General features: G+C 54.9%; 1 long non-coding RNA gene across 1 annotated transcript; it reads left to right on the forward strand.

Annotated features, from left to right (window-relative positions):
- The first annotated feature begins 2,940 nt into the window (after window positions 1–2,940).
- Window positions 2,941–8,572, forward strand: LOC129561228 (uncharacterized). The gene is made up of 3 exons (XR_008686951.2): window positions 2,941–5,482; window positions 5,841–7,244; window positions 8,086–8,572. It is a non-coding gene; the product is annotated as an uncharacterized LOC129561228 (long non-coding RNA).
- The last annotated feature ends 8,242 nt before the right edge of the window (window positions 8,573–16,814 follow it).

Below are 16,814 nucleotides of genomic sequence, written 5' to 3' on the forward strand. Positions count from 1 at the left end.
CAGGAGAGGGTGATGACTGGACACCCCTGCCAGCCTGCCTGTGTTCCTGGTGGCTCCAAGGTCCCGAAGCAGCCAGCTGACTTATCACCTTCCGGGTGTCATCACTTTCTCGGACATGCATCCCAGGGTGGTGCTGCCCAAGGGTTTTATCAAAACACAGAGGAAGAACAGGTAGGAAACACAGGTGAGGGGTGGAGACCAGGGCGGCGTCCAGCTCTATGTGACCGGTAAGCAGCTACCCTCCATGCCCACAGGGTTTCCACTGAGCCTGCTGCCCTAGGGAGGTGCCGGGAGAGCGGTGTCAGACCTCCCTGCTTCGCGTCTGTCTTCTAGTGCTGTTGCTCACCTGCAATGGCTGGAGAAGGCTGCCAGCACCTCCCAGCTTTCACAAAGTGGTGACCTCAGAGGACACAGGACAGGACAGCATCACTGGGATAAAGCCTCAGCCACCTCAGCAGACCCAGGGCTGGAGGACCAATGTCCCATCATGGACCCCTCACTGTGGCTCCAGCTCTGGAGGGTTCCATGGCCCCGCCCTGCTCACTACTGGGCTCCCTGGGCTTCTCGTCTCAGGCTGGCTTTGCTGGCTTTCTCAGTCTGGCCCTGACCAGAACACTGAGAACACAGAGCTCTGGGTGTGCAGGTTCCCTACTGGTGCCCAGTGGATCAGGCTGTCATGGACCTCCCCCTACATACACATTCACCGCCAGGGTCACAGACTCCTGCCCCTACCCAGGTCAGTCTCACCACTGGCCCCACAGCCACCCCGGAGCCCAAGAGTTTGGTGGGCCAGGCTCAGGTTGGCTCCCCACTGGCCCTGCCAGGGACCTCCAGCCCACTGTCCCCTGGCTGCCTGGAGAACTCATGGCCCCAAAGAAAGAGTCACCACTTGTCAGATGTCCCCACTGCAGCTACTGATGGCAGGTATACCCCACGTGACCTCCACTTCCTGAGCACAGGGTGGGGTGGGGGCTGAATGAGTCTGGGACACGGTACCCCAGGGAGTGACTTTGATGGAAGGGTGAGGAGGCCACTGCCTGTGAGCAGTTAGTAACCAGCGGAGCAGAGTGCCTCTCTGGAAATGCCCCCTGCTGGAAACACTCCAGGAGAAGTCTGCTGCCTTGCAGGGGGATCATCTGTCACCCAGATTAGCCCTTCTGCCCAAGTCCTCCAGGACCCGCCTCCTCTGACAGGCGGTGGGTGGGCAGGGACAAGGACACCCCCCAGGACCCAGGAGCTTCTGTGTGGTCCAGCTGACGGCAAGAGGGAGAGGAAGCTCCTGGTTGGAACACCCTTCTGGGAGCCCAGGGCAGGGCCTTGTTTCTGGGTGGAGACCAACCTCTCCCCTGGGCCCCAGCTGGTAAGCTGAGCCCCCTCTGCAAAGGAGGGTTAAGCGGGACATCCACTCTGCCCACTGTGCTGGGGTCTGCGGCCCAGACCTACCCTCCTGTGGCAGAGACCATGGGCTTCACACCACTGTGTAGTCAGCATTGTGTCCAGCACCACACCCACCTCACGTAGACACACACACAAACACAGAGACACAGACACACACATACACACAGAGACACACACACACAGACATAGACACACACAGAGACACAGACACACACCCACAGTGACACATAGACATAGACACACACATACACAGAGACACAGACACACATACCCAGAGACACACAGATATACAGACAAACATAAACACACACAGACACATATAGATACACACACAGACACATATAGATACACACACAGACACACACAGATACACATAGATACACACAGATACACACATAGACACATACATAGACACACACAGAGACACAGACACACACAGAGACACAGACACACACAGATACTCAGAGACACACACACAGAGACACATAGAGACATATAGACACACAGAGAGACATGCACACACACAGATACACAGAGACACATAGAGACATATAGACACACAGAGAGACATGCACAGACACAGATACACAGAGACACATAGAGACATATAGACACACAGAGAGACATGCACAGACACATGCACACACACAGACATACACAATACACACTCTTCTGCCACCCACAGAGACTCACAGCCTCCAGCGTCACTCACCACTAGGTGGCACATTAAAGCTTCAGTTTGTTTGTTGAACTCCTGCATCTAGATTATCACGGTTGAATAAAAATATAATGGAGCCTCATATGTAATTTTACATGAAACAGTTAAAATTAATTTTAATAAATCTTTGATTTACCCTGAAATAACCCCCAAATTATCATTTCAACATATAATCAACATCAGGGGTTTTTAATGAAGTATTTTACTTTCCTTTTTTCTGCTGAGTCTTCAAAGTTCCCAGGTATGTTTTACGCTTACAGTGCATCTAAGTTCAGAACCTAAATCTTTATCAGAAATCATTGCTTATACTTGAATTTCATAAGATCTATAGTCAAAAAAGATACTCATTTACCTGAGTTGTTTTAAACATACTTAAAAGCTTTCAAAAACTGCACAAGTATCAGTTTAAATTTTTAAAGGTAACTTAAAGTCAGTTTAACGTGCTGGGTGGCTGGGACTGGGTTTCAGAGGCCATGTCTCCAGCCCCCACCTTCAGGTAGCCCACCTGGGTTAACAGCTGTGAGATGATGTTACCAGTATTCTAAAGGACGAGCAAGGTGGGGAGGGAACAGATGCATGCCCTGCCAGCATAGAACCAATAACAGAAAAGTCTCAGTGACCAGGCACTAGCTGGGTGACCTGAGGGGCCAACCCCACCCCTGCAGAGAGACGCCAGCTCGGATCCCAGGCCAAGGGATTGAAAGCCCTTGGAGCAGGCACAAAGAAGAGAAAGGACAGCAAGGGGACCTGGGGAGGGAGGGTGCCTGAGTAGCAGCTGAGATGCTGGGTTGTGGGCAGAGAGTGGTCCCTAACAATACCTTTGTCCTAACCCTAAATCTGCGAACCTTGCTTGGCAAAGGGGTATGAGCTGTGAGATGGGAGATGAGCCTGGTAGTCTCTGGGGTTGAGAGCAGGGAGGCTGGAGGCTCAGATCCAGAGGAGACGTGTGATGGAAGCAAATGTGGGAGCGATGTGGGGAAAGGGCCATGAACCATGGGGTTTGGCACATCTGAAAGCCGAAACAGGAAAAAGCCTCCGGGAGGAGCTCCATCCTGCAGACACCAGACGCAATGAGGCCAGGACTCTGGTCCTAGAGCAAGGTGCTGGCCATGTGAGGATCTTGGTCAGCTCAGGGATGTGTCACAGTAGCCAAGACTCGCCACCTCCCGGGGAGGAGCTGGGTGCTGCCAGCACCATGAGGTTGCCGGAAGCCATGGCTGCTTTAAAAGGTTTGATCCATGCTTCTTAAATACTACCATGTGATGGGACAGTGACCCCAAGGCCACACCCTTCTGGGCAGCTTGTAGTTTTGTTCCCTGAGCTCTCCTACAGCCCCGTTTACTCCCCCACTGCATATATGGACAGACTGAGGCCCATGGCGCAGCCCATGTGCCAGCCTGGTGGGCATGGACCACGGAGAAGCCCAGATGGGGCAATGTTGTAACGTGCCTAGGGTCAGGGTCAGGCTGGTCAGATCTGTCCTTGATTCCCTGAATGGACCTACTGTGCTGTGTAAAACTCCCCAGGGCTTCCCTCCCGGAGCATTTAGGAGTTTCCATGGGACGATGGGGTTCACCTGTGTGTGCTGGAGTGACACCCACTCACGGGGACAGATGTCCCAGTCAGAGACAGAGGGAGCTGAGAAAAGGAGCCACGTTTCCTCCTTGACCAGAGAAGAGGAAGAGGGAGGCATGAATATTCAGATCAGTGATGTCTATGGACCTGAATAGCATCACTTGTGTCAGCAGGGCGGTGCAGGGGGGCACACAGAGAGCTCTGTACCTGACCCCACCCTGGGGGACTTCCAGCCTTACTCATGCTGGTTGTCAATTATTTTTTCTGCTCTAAAGATTTAATTGCTACTGAACCCACTTTCGGTGTTTACCTGACTTCCATGTGTTTTGAAAAGGAGCTTACCCTAGGAGGTGGGGGAAGGCCTGGCTCCTGTGCATCTCAGTCATTCCAGGCAGTTGCAGGGCTTTGCTGTGCTTTCTGGAAACATGCCTGAACTCACAGCTTCACCCTGCACCTGTCACAAAGGGCTGAGCCGCTTCTCTGACACACTGGCTCGTGTCCACAAGGACAGTCTGTGACACAGACTGTCCCACTGCCAGAGGGTCAGGAGAGGTTGCCAGGAGCCAGGCAGTTGGGAAATTTCTTTCTCAAACTGCCCTGGGGCAGAAACTTGCCTCCCTTTCTGGCCTGGTAATTTTCCAGAACTGAAACTTTCCTCTCAAGGGGCAGGAAGGACATGAAGCCACTGGCAGCTCAACCAGAAACATTTCCGACCGACCAGAAGTCACAACTGCCCAGAGTGGAGCCAGGACGTGACTCAGCAGAACAAGGTGGGGCAGGGGCGGAGGCAGCCTGGGACAGCAGGGCACCCCCAGGTCTATGGAAGCTGGGAGGCCTGGCCACCCTCTACGTTTCAAACTGTGTGCTCTCTAGCCACATGTTAGGGACCCTGATGGGTACAGAAGAGTCTGGAGGAGGTGGTTCAAGTGAGCAAAGACCCAGGACAGGGCCAAAGGCAGGATAGGGGCTGAGGAGGTCACTACTCCTGTTCCCATCTCCTGCTCCCATGGTGGGAGCATCTGGGGGTGACAGGAGGGTACACCAGTGAAGGCTCCTCCCACTTGCATGCGGGTGGACAGCTCTGTGTGCCTGAACTCTGCCCAGCTCCCCCTAGATGACCCTTGAACCAGACCCAAGCAGAAAGGAAGTCACGTGTCAGGCTGAGCCTATGTCCGGGAATCCTGCTCTGCCCTCAGGGCATGGGGTAGGATGGGGGTGGAGGCCCCCCCCGGAAAGTGACATTCAGGTGGGCACCCTCAGAACTCAGCAGGTGCAAGGTTCACCTGCCCCTCCTTCCCTGACCACCTGGGCCCCACACTGCCCCCTCCAAGGTCACTTGGGATGGAGCTCCCAGACCTTGGGCCTGCTGGTCATGGCAGCATAACCGTGCTGACTGATGTACTTTTGGCCCAAGTTCAGCCCCAGAAGTGCTGGGAACAGACCCTCCCCACTTCTAGGCAACTTCTGCAGTTCTGTATTTGGATATCTCTACGGGAAGTTCTTTGTTATTATCTAAGTAGTCACTATCCAAAAGGGAAATGCCCATTCAAACCACACTTTGCCAGTTTCACCAGAAAGACCAGATGAAGCCGGAACTTGCATGAAAGGATGGAGCGAGGCTTCCCTCAAGACAGAGGAAGTCCAGAGGAGCCACACTGTCCCCACTCTTGAGTATCAGCAAAGGACAAGTGGGGATGACACAGACTGTGTCCCCAAGTCCCCCAGTCCCTGTGGCCACTGGGAGTTGCAGGTTGGCCTGAACAGAAGCCGAAGCCGATCAAGTCCACACAGGTCAGCGGAACCCTGGGTGTGCTCCCAGAATCCTTTGTGGGGAGGCCCCCCTTTCACTTTCCTCCCCAGAAAGGAGGGTGGAGAAAACATAAATGCAAATCCCCATTTCACAAGCTCAGTTATCATAATAAGCCATCTCCCTCCCTGGTGGCTCAGATGGTAAAGAATCTGCCTGCAGTACAGGAGACCCAGGTTCGATCCCTGGGTCGGGAAGATCCCCTGGAGAAGGGAATGGCAACTCACTCCAGTATTCTTGCCTGGAGAATCCCCTGGACAGAGGAGTCTGGTGGGCTACAGTCCGTGGGGTTACAAAGAATCAGACACAACTGTGCAATTAACACTTTTTTTCCATGTCCAGGCAACTGCCTATGAGGTAGAAGAGAAGCTGAGAAAGTGCCTTAAGAGGGGGAGCCTCAGCCTGGGGTCACTGTCTGGAGTGCACACTGCGAGCTCATGCAGGGGCAGCAGCTGGGCCCCAAGAGCGAGCACTCCCCTTGACCGTCACCCTAGGAAGAACTCTGCTACATGGGCCCGCAGGCTGAAATTTTCACTGTTTTCCATCCTTCGGTTAATATGTTGCCCTGAACAAGACGGAACAAGCAGGACATGGAAAAGCCCTCCCCGAGGCCGCCTTCCTGCCCTGTAGGACAGCAGCTGCCGGGATCCATTTCCTGCTCGGGAGAGCGGTGCCAAGGACAGGAGTGGGGCCGGCTGCCCACAGGCCAGTCCAAAGGCCACCCAGGTTCAGAAGACAGACCCGGTGGGTCTCCATGAAATGGGAGCAACCTCACCTGCAGGAGGTGGTGGAGCTTCACTGGCAGTACCTTGCTGCCCCCCGGGCCGGGTCCCCACAGCCCACACTTCATACCCCCAGGGTTTTGCACAATGAGGCAGCTCATGTGCCAGGGTGGGGGCTGGGTCCAGGCTGTGGGATGAGGAGCCCAGGGGAGGATGGGATGGCAGGTGACTTAGTGAGCAGTAGGCGGCCCTGCTCCCGACAGCTTGGCCTTTTCTGGGTGCCCTCCTCTCCTTGCTGAAGACAGCTCGGGGCCAACTGAGGCCTCAGGCCAGGGGCAAGGTTCTCTGGGTAGGATACCTGGGGAGAGGTCAGAAGCCTTCATGGGGATCCTCGATGCCCCTCCTTCTCCGCGCCCCTCTCTTCTGTTGGCAGCTCCCTCCTGGGCCCCTCCCAGCCCAGGGGGCCCAGGGGGCCCAGGCCCCACATACGTGCCACCTAATTTCCACAGGTGAGGGCCCATTTCTCGCATCCAGGCCTCACTGTCCCTGAAATCCAGAGCACCACCAACACCACCATTGACCACACATCACTCACCACAGTTTGCCAGAGCCAGGGGGAGTCTCCTTAGAAGTGGGACCCAGAAGGCAAGGACACCCCCAAACAGTGCTCCTGTCACTGTGAACACAGCCTGGACAGAAGGCAACTAACACCTCCCAGGCCACGTAGAGACATAATTAATGAAGGTTATGAGGAAAATATTTATTGAACGCTTGGTTTTTTCCATTTCCCTGATTTGAGGCAACCGGCTATGAGTCACTTGTCATCCGTCGTTGAGTTAATCAGACTGGGCAGCCCCCACCTCACTCAGCCAACTGTGAAGCCTTCCCTCTGGGGCCCTGGCCTGCACAGCTGCCCCACACCAGCTCCATCCTATGGACAGGCACATTTGTCTATGCTTCACCCACTGATGAACACTCCGGTTGCGTCCATCTCTTGGCAGTTGTGAATAGTGTTGCTGTGAATGTGAGTGTGCAAATATCTTCTCAAATCTCCCCAAGAGATATTGCAAATAATATCCCCAAGAGAATTGCAGGATCATATGGTAATTCTGTTTTAAGAGGTTTTTTTTTGCACAATTGCCAGCCTGTTTTCCACAGCAACTGCACCGTTTTACATTCCCAACAGCAATGCATACCCTTGGACTTTTTGAAAAGCCCCCAGAGGGTAGAGAAGGGGGCGGGTGTGCTCTTGAGAAATGCTGTCATGAATTCCCTGGAAATGCTGTCCTGGGGCCTCCCCCTGTGGCTCCGACCCACACAGGAGCCTGGGTCCCGAGTCACTTGCAAACACGCAGGGGACAGGAGCAGGAAACACACACAAGGGACACAGGAGCCCGGGTCCCATATCACTTGCAAACACGCAGGGGACAGGAGCAGGAAGCAGTCTGAACCAGAGTGGGCCCAGCTCTGAGGAGTTTCAAGGCTGGTGGTGGGGGTGGGGGGCTTCCAGGGGCGGAGAATGCTTGGCCTAGTGGTAGGGGAGGAGGGCTGCCTCAGGGCTGGATCCTTAGAGCCTGTGACTGAGGCCTGCATGAGAAGAGCTGGGGCCATCCAGGGAGCTGGCACTCCCTTGGGGAGACATCCCCACCTCGAAAACATGGTGTCTGGGGCCTGGGCGGAGCCCTCCTGCACCAACTCCTTTCCCTTGTGGCTTCCTGTGTGCTGAGCTGGGGGTGGCCTGGGCCCGCTCTGAGGACCCAGCACTCCCAGTAGATGAGGGTGGGGGTGTCTAGGAAGTTAGCACCCCTTGCCCCCACCACCCAGGGCTGACAGTGGGTGCCCTTCCCTACCTTTTGCTAAAACAGGTGCCAGGCCACAGGGGTGCAGCCACCAGGTACCTGTCTTTGCGGCATCTGGGCAGCATGGACATCGTCCAGTGACAAGGACCTCACTCCCCATGTGAAACTGGAAGTGGCCGTCACCAGCCAGGACCAGAGAGACCATGGACGCAAGAACACAGCCACCATGCTCAAGTCAAAAGCGAAAGGTTCTCCTTTAAAAATATCCTGTAACAGGGCTTCCCTGGTGGTTCAATGGTTAAGAGTCCACCTTGCAACGCAGAGGACACCAGTTCAGTCCTTGGTCTGGGAAGATCCCACACGCGGCAGAGCAGCTAAGCCTGCAAGATTCAACTACTGAAGCCTGTGAGCCCTAAGAACTAGTGCTGTGCAACAAGAGAAGCCACCGCTGAGAGGCCCATGCACCACAACTAGAGAAAAGCCCGCACAAAGCAACAAAGACCCACCACAGCCAATAAATACATGCCTCAAACATCCTTTGATATTGTTATAATGTCAATCTTGCAATAAATAAAATTCCTGTGACAAACAGAGGAGGCAGAGGGAGCAATAGACACAGAGACCCAGAGGGCAGAGGCGAGGATACAGCCTGGGTGTTGGGGGCAGAAAGTCAGCGAGGCTGGGGAGGGAGAAAAAGGAGTTGGGCCTCAGGAGGGATGTGGGACATCCTGGCTCAGGGTCTGGGGTCCCTGGGAGCCCTGGCAGTTGGACGCTGGGAAGGACAGGGCAGGACAATGCACAGGGTGTAGACAGAGAGCAGAAGGGGCGGTAGATAATCTTGATGAAATGCAGGGGCCCAAGTGCACTGGCACCCGGAACTGCCCCTGAGCTGGCACTGCAAAAAGACACACAGACCTGGCCCAGGGACCCGTGGGGACAGCGGCAGAGATGACGGGCCAGGTGCAGAACGGGGAACATGAAGAGTGAAGGACTCAAGAAATGGTTCCGAGACGTGGACGTGGGCAGAGAGGCTCAGCGCTCTGGAGCAGATTCACTGGGTGAGATGAGGACTCGGCGGGGAGCAGGTGAGGGCCCCAGGAGGGGGTCCTGGGCCATGACCCTGTCTGGGGAACAATGGGAGAGGCCCATGAGGATACCTCGGGCACCACAGGGCTCGTGGGGAGAAGCTGGAGGAAGCTGGTGGGGAAACGGGGTTGGAGCATGGGGACAGAGGGAAGAAGCCCTAGGTCACAGGGCCTGAGGCAGAGAGGCACGACAGAGGACACCCAGTGGTGAGGCCTTTTAGGGTGGGGGACGCGTTCCCCAGAGATGCTGCCGGAGGGGCCTCAGCGGAACTAGCTGAGTGGTTGGGGGCTGGGGGGCTGGACGGAGCTGAGGGCAGCAGGGGCAGTGTGGGGGAGGGGTCTGCACAGGAGGAGGATGGGGTGACCCGCCCACAGTCGCCAAGGTGCTCAGGTTCAGAGGTGACCTCATTAGCCCAGCCAGGAGTGGCTGGAAGGGTTTTGGCAGGCCTGGCCCCTACCTGAGCAGAGGGGGAGGCTGCAGGGGGGAAGACAGGCAGGAGGCAGGGGTGCCTCTGACGGCCTTGCAGAGCCGGAGGAGACCCATAGGGCCTGCACACACGGGAACCCCCGGGGCTCCCAGAGCCACAAATCACCCCACTTCCTACTGTGGATCAGGCCATCTGGGATCCAGAAATTGACGAGGCTCTTCAAATCCCCTCAGGGGCTCCGTGTTCCTGGGATTTAATAGAACATTCAGGCCTCTCAGTGAGCCAGAAAATCTCATTTGTACCCTGGAATGAGAAAACGTTCTCTTAGGTGGGAGAGGGCCAGCTCCTCTGCAGGACACTGGCCACGGGCCACGCAGCTGTGGAGGGCTGGACAGACCTCACCACTAAGGAGCTTTAGATGTCGTTCACTCTCCTTGAGAACTGATTTGAACCCGCCCACCCACTGGATGGGTTGGTCAGATCAGAGCAAGTCGATACAAGCTAAACAGGGTCCAGGTAGCTACCAGGCTTCCCAGGCCCCTCAGACGGCAGACACCTCCCCAGAAGGAAGCTCAGGACCAGGAGGCAGCCCCCTTGTATGCCCTGGGCACTGTCTCCTGATTCCGCACCCCCCAGTAGCCCTTTCAGTGGCCTCAGCCAGGCCCCAGGAGCTTGGAGAGGGCCAGGCTGGTCACTCTACCCCCAAGCGAGGCTCCTTAGGGACCCCACACACCCCAGGCAAACCCCAGAGTCCCAGTAGGTCACCAGGAGGGTCACCCACAGGCCCAAGGGTCTTCTCCCTGATGGCAGTCCCTGCTTTCCCAACGCAGGCTCTTCTCTCCTCCAATGCAGAGGCTCTGTCTCCTCACAAACCTCGGCCCCTCTGAGGATTCAGACCCCACCAGGGCCTGGAAGACCTGCTGTGGCGTCCACAGCACCCACCTGGCTCTCCCCCTCCACCGGCAGATTCATCTGCCCCTGCTGGCCCAGAGCCCTCCTTTCTGGCTGCTACAGAGCCATGTCACATCCTCTTCAAGGGCACAACCCACGGACTTGTCAGGACCCTGGAGACAGTCCTCCCAGAGGGGGTGTCTCCCACCCAGCAACCCCCCGGCATCCTGAGAATGGCTGCAGGGCAGTGGCTGCTGCACTGTCTCAGCTCCATCGCTGAGCTGGAGGCCCAGGTGGTGGGCTTCTCAGGGGGGAATTTGTCTCTCATCTTCTGGTGATGGGAAGGGTGACTGTCAGGCCTTGGCACCTGTCAGTCAGATGCAGCAGGGCAGTCTAGGATATCTGGATGCAGCTGATCCTCTGATGGTTGGAAAGGTCCTAGATGGGGGAGGAAGATGTGATGGGGGAGGAATAGTGGCTCAGGCCACTATTTGCCTTGGCTTGGCCAGTCCTGGTGACTCAGTGAGCTGTTTGCAGGAGGCGACCATCACTGGTCATAGTTCTGGGACTCTGATAAGACCATCCTGAGCAGAGAGGACACTGGGGGCCTCGTAACAGAACCCAGCAATATGTCAGTTTCTAGGGGTGAAGAAGAGGGAAGACGGGAGGTGTGGTTCTGGAGGACTTCCTGGAAGAGGTGAGATCAAGATTTGCATAGTCAACAAAGAAGGAAATTTCAAGAACATTACAAGGGGAGAGGAATGGGGGTTGAGGAAGAGCTCATGAGGCATTTGTGGCATGAGCAGTGGACACAATGGGTAGAGCCCTGGGAGAGTGAGGCAGTGGGCAGGTGGGACAGGGAGCCAAGAGCAGGTAGGACCGTGGGGGACACAGGACAGGCCATTGGACAAGAGAAGGATGGGCAAGGAAAGGTACAGGGGAATCCAGAGGCTAAGAGCAGGATGACACACCCTGATCCACTGAAAAAGCAGAGGCTCCCATCCCTCAGTGGTCCAACTCTGTCCCTCCATCCCTGGGCCATCGCTCCTTTTTGTTGGTGGTCATGAGTGGCAGGACATTTGCTCCCAGGAGGTAGCAGCTTGGTGGTGGAGATGCCAAGGGCAGGGTCTCACAGCACGGAGAGGTCCCAGCCCCTCAGTTTGCTGAGATTCTCAATCAGATGCAACAGGAAGAGAGGCCCAGGCACACTGCAGACAGCGGTTAGTAATTAAATGTCTGCACTTCACGTCTTTAACACAAAACCTCCTCTGTGCAACATACTCCTCCTAGTCAGCAGGCGGTTACAGGATTGAAGACTAACACCAGGCATTACAGGTGGGCGGGCTGGCATGCAAGCCAGGTGGGGGGCTTGGCGAGCTTCTCTCCGCGTGTCGGTGGGCCCTGCGGTGCAGGCGTAGCTGTGGTTGAAGCTGACGTAATGACTCACCGGAAGCAAGGGTCTTTGGGAATGAGAGGTCTCTGCCAAGTGGACCTTCTGACCCCTCGTCCACCCCCAGACTGGCAGGCGGGCACTGGGCAGGCCCTGGCGGCTCCCATGCCTTCCGCCTGGCAAGACATTTGCCTCTTTATGGAGGTGGATGCAGAAAGATCGCACATGTGGGTCCCCAATGAAACTCAAATTGTTTTTACAGGGAGATGCCGGGCAGCCGAGGCCCGGGGTCTAGACGACACCGGGCTCTGCTGGCGCCAGGGGCCTGGCATGTCTCTTCCTGAGCTTCCAGCAGCACCTGTGCCCTGGAGCGGCCAGCATGGAGGTGGCTTCTCCCCATTCTGCCGCCGGCCTTCCCTAGATTGGAGGGTGTCCCGGGTTTCCTCAGATGTCAAGACCCAGAGGGAGGGCAGGAAGTCCAGACTCCATCTTCTTCTGCCCAAAACCTAATCTCTCACGCAGGTTCTCTGAGCTATATCCAGCTGGTGGCTTCTGAAGAGAACTAGACACCATGGCATCTGCCAGCCCAGACGCCTATCACCAGCGGAATAAGCCAGACCCAAGAAAATGCTTGTGAACAGGCCTCTCTGTTCGCATCAACACAGAATGGCCAACGTGTGTTCCTCCGTATGATTTATCTGCGCATTCATAAGCCCAGGGAGAGCCTCCCTCATCCACCAGCATTTTGGGAGTATGCCCAGGACCTGCGCAAGCAAATCAGATTCCCCGGCAGCTGCTTTCAAAGGCCACAGATACTCTAAAAAAGACAGAGATGGAACTGAAACTCTGACTTGGGAGAGTTACCTTGCTGGGGACTCACAGAGCGAGGAAGAGCAGGGGTGTTGTGGCCCCGAGTCAGCCCTTCTCAGTTTGTCCGTACCAGCCAGCAGGCATCTGCACTGAGCTGGACAGCGGCCCAGCCCAGCAAGGCCGACATCTCAGTTCACATCAGAGGTCAGCAAAGCAGGGCGACTGGAACACAGAGATCCTGCCATGATGATGGCAGCTCACTCGGAGGGCCTGGGCATGCCCAGCAGGCGCTGAACCCTGTAAGGGGGACAGGAGGCTAACAAAGGGCCCCAGGAGAGGTCAGCAAGCGGCCACACAGACTCCAAAGCCGTCTGCTCTGTTCCAAAGGTGCTCTCCCTGACTAAGCTGGAATAACAACTTTGAGGAGACAAAACACTTTTTACCATCCATGGACTCTTGCTACCAAAGATCCTTCCAGAGACCTGTGCCCTCCCCTCACCAGAGAAACTTAATCACCATGAAGCTCTGCCTTTCAGGATGTTTGGACAACAACAGGATGTCTGCCTTCTGGGATGACTCTTCCTGGGATCACGATGACCACATGATCGTCTTCTTGGGTAAGCCAGGTACCCACTGTTGGCCCACACCTGGACCACACTGAATAATAATCCTCGCCTGGATGCAACATCTAACAGATTGCAACAGCTCATGCAGGCTTGCTCTGTCACACAGCCAATGCCCTTAACCTTCAGCAAAACTCTGTTTTTCACGCAACACAGTTAAATCAGCCCACTTTATTCTAATATGCTCTCGTCATTTCTGAAATATGGTGTCAATTGTCACTAGATGGAAATGAACAACTTAGGAATCAAAAAAAGGAAGAACAAACAGTTTCTAATGATTCAAATAATATATATGCAAAGTTCCCCCAAACAGAAGTGACCACAAAACACTCCACTAATGTAGGATTTTGTGTTCTGCGAATAAAGCATGCTAGCTGCGCCAGCTCATTTTTGGGTACCACGCCTAGTGTTCCCAATTCCAGGCCAGAACCCCCAATGCCAAGCCTCTTGGGGCAGGGAGGGGGGCGCTTCCTGTTTGGCCATGAACCCGTTCCATGACCTGGAGAAAATTTCTGTCTTTCTCTTCTGATCTCAGGGGAAACACACTTCCCCGAAATGAGATGTACAGCTGAAGCCAGCTGAAGTCCATAGAGAGAGGGGGGTGTCCACACCAACACCCCAATTTCAGTTTCTTGTCGATGGGCGGTACTCCAAACACAATTCTAGAGGACAATGATTGACCATAACAATGTGAAAATCTGGGCAGTTCCTAGAGCTGCCCCAATAGCAGTGGAACCTGGTTTGTGCTTTCTTTCCCTTTTAATGACTTCCTCTGTAGACAAAGCCCCACCGGGACAGAACTTAACAAGTTCAGAAAGCTCCAGGGCATTCTACCAGGCTACCCTCATTCTTTAAAGTTGCTGTGCTCTGTGGTTGACCTCTTGGGCCTCCTCCAGCCCCTCCTAATTCTTTCAGGGGAAGATAGGGTCACCTGATGCCACAGTGCTGGTGGCCAGGATCTGAGCTAGATCTTGGGCCCCTTGACACCCCGGGCTGCTGCTGCCCTGTGGCAGGATGCATGGCACAGGGTCGCAGGACAAGCAGGTGCTCCCCAGGGCCTTTGGGGGTGCCTGAGCTCAGGCTAACCTTGTCCTTCACCATCTCCCTGACTTCAATCAAACTCAGGTCCATTGAGTCAGTGAGGCCATCCAACCATCTCATCCTCTGACATCCCCTTTTCCTCCTTCCCTCAATCTTTCCTAGCATCAGGGTCTTTTCCAAAGAGTCGGCTCTGTGGCCCAAGTATTGGAACTTGAGTATCAGTCCTTCCGATGAATATTCAGGGTTGATTTCCTTAGGATTGATTGGTTTGATGTCCTTGCTGTCCAAGGAACTATCAGGAGTCTTCTCCAGCACCACAGTTCGAAAGCATCAATTCTTCGTCACTCAGACTTCTTCACAGTCCAAATCTCACATCCGTACATGACTCCTGGCCACAATCTAATACCATTTTCTCTCTTTATCTATTCTTTTATGGTAACCTCTTTATGGTAATGACACAGATTTATCTTTTTAAAAACAAATTCATGTCTTGTATTTTACTAAAGAAAAAAAATGTGTAAATAATGGTTTCAAGGAATACAATCTACAATGAAGTTTGGAAACACTGAGTCTGATCCTGCTTCTGACATCTGAAAGGCTTTCACAGCATGCCCATCAGAAGAGGTGCTAGTTCTGCTCACACACCTCTCACTACATACAAAAGGCAGGTAGCCCTATTTAGCTTTCCAGGGCAGTGCTGAGCCCAGGCCTACAGGGCAACTCGACTCTCCATCCTCACGGGGACATCTGTGTATAGTGGGCACCCGTTCACACCCGCAGCCTGCTCTGCCTCGTAAAACAGCCAACTGGGCAGCAGTTCCACTTTCTCTTGGAGGGAACCTCACCACCCAGGAACAACAGTTGGTGGTTTTTTCTCTTAAAGAGCAGCACCAGGAGTGGAGGCCAGTGTTCCGGGAGGAGTTAGACCTTTCCCCGGCTTCCAGGAGTGGAGGCTTGGAGGCAGCCACTAGCCCTGGGGACGTCACCAGGGACTCCTAGAACCACAAGAGAGTGGGCAAAAGCTGGGCTCTGAAGGAAGAGCATTTCACAAATAACTGTGTGAACGGGGCCGTCCCCTACAAGCCCCAGCACCTCTTCCTCTGGCTCTGACTGTCCCCCTCCTCCTCCCCCACAGGAAGAGGCCAGCCTCTCATACCTCCTTTGTGGTTCCATGGGCTTTACGACCCTAGTCACATTTTGGTCATTACTCTGTTACCCAGTTTATCTCAGGATTCAAACACAGACACAAGCATGGTTCCCTTTTATAAGTTTCTTTTTTAAATAGATGTAAAGGAAAATGAAAAGGAAAAATCGTGGAGTGTTATTGCGATCAGCTACTAATATGTCACTTCCTGGCAACTCTTCAGAGTCCTCACGTGGGCCAACTTCTTGCCCTGTTTTATTTCTTTCAGTGTTTTCAACAGCTCTTTAAGGAAGCTTCATCACCACTCTTTGGCATGCTGTTTCATTCAACTGTGGTAGAACAACATAGTAACTGAAAGGGTTTCCGCAGTGGCTCAGTGGTAAAAAATAAAATTTGCCTGCAATGGAGGAGAGGCAGGCAGGAGATGAGGTTTAGACGAGGGTTCAACCCCTGGGTAGGGAAAATCCCTTGAAGGAGGAAATGGCAATCCACTCCAGTATTCTTGCCTGGGAAAATCCCAATCCACGGAGTCCCAAAAGAGTTGGACATGACTGGCCAACTAAACAAGTCATCACTCCCGCTTTACTGATGATGAAACTGAGGCTCTGAGAGATTAAGCACTGTGTTCAAGGTTAGGAACATGGGAGGATCTGAAGACTCCCTCATGCTGAGGGCAAAGGGTCTAGTGCTCTGCCCACATCTGACATCTACTGACGTCAAAAAAAGGATCCTTTTACTGAAAAGGCAACATTCGGAAAACAATGGATTCCCCAAGGGTGGTGCCGACCTCACCTTACCGGCACGACCTGGCGCATGTCCTGGGCACGTCCCCAAACACTCAATGCCAAACTCTCAGGGGCGCCAGGCGCACCCGAAGGGCCACACACAGGTGGACGTCCCAACCTGGACCAAGGCCAGACCGAGGCCGGCAGTGGCCGCGGTACCCGGAGACTCCGACCCGGCCCCCACCTACCACAGGAGGCCTTTCTGAAGCGGTAGGGCGGGAAACTCCCTCCCTCCTACGTCCTCTCCCACGGTCTCCGTCCCACCAGCCCCGGTTCAGTTGCGAGTCAGTTTGAAACTGAATCGCCGCGTGACCTGGGCAGCAGACTTCACCGCTTGGCTCTCAGTTTCCCGGCCTGTGGCTCCGAGATGAGGGTCTCCTGGAGTTGGGACGGATTAGTCAGCGAAGACGCCCAGCCAGAGCCGGCTCCAAGGGCACGCGGGGCTCCGGTGCGGCGGCGACCTGGGGCTTGGAAAGGCGTCCAGGCCCCCGCCCCTCTGCCAGCGCTCCTTGCCTCTTGGGATCTCCCGCCGCCTCCTCCCTGGTCCAGCCCGGGGCTCCTCCCCTCGCCTCTCCAGCCCCGCCCGCTCCGCCGCAGC

The sequence above is a fragment of the Moschus berezovskii genome, chromosome 15 (genome assembly GCF_049115385.1).
Source record: "Moschus berezovskii isolate FMDL1 chromosome 15, NW_MosBer_1.0, whole genome shotgun sequence".
Lineage (NCBI taxonomy): Eukaryota > Metazoa > Chordata > Mammalia > Artiodactyla > Moschidae > Moschus > Moschus berezovskii.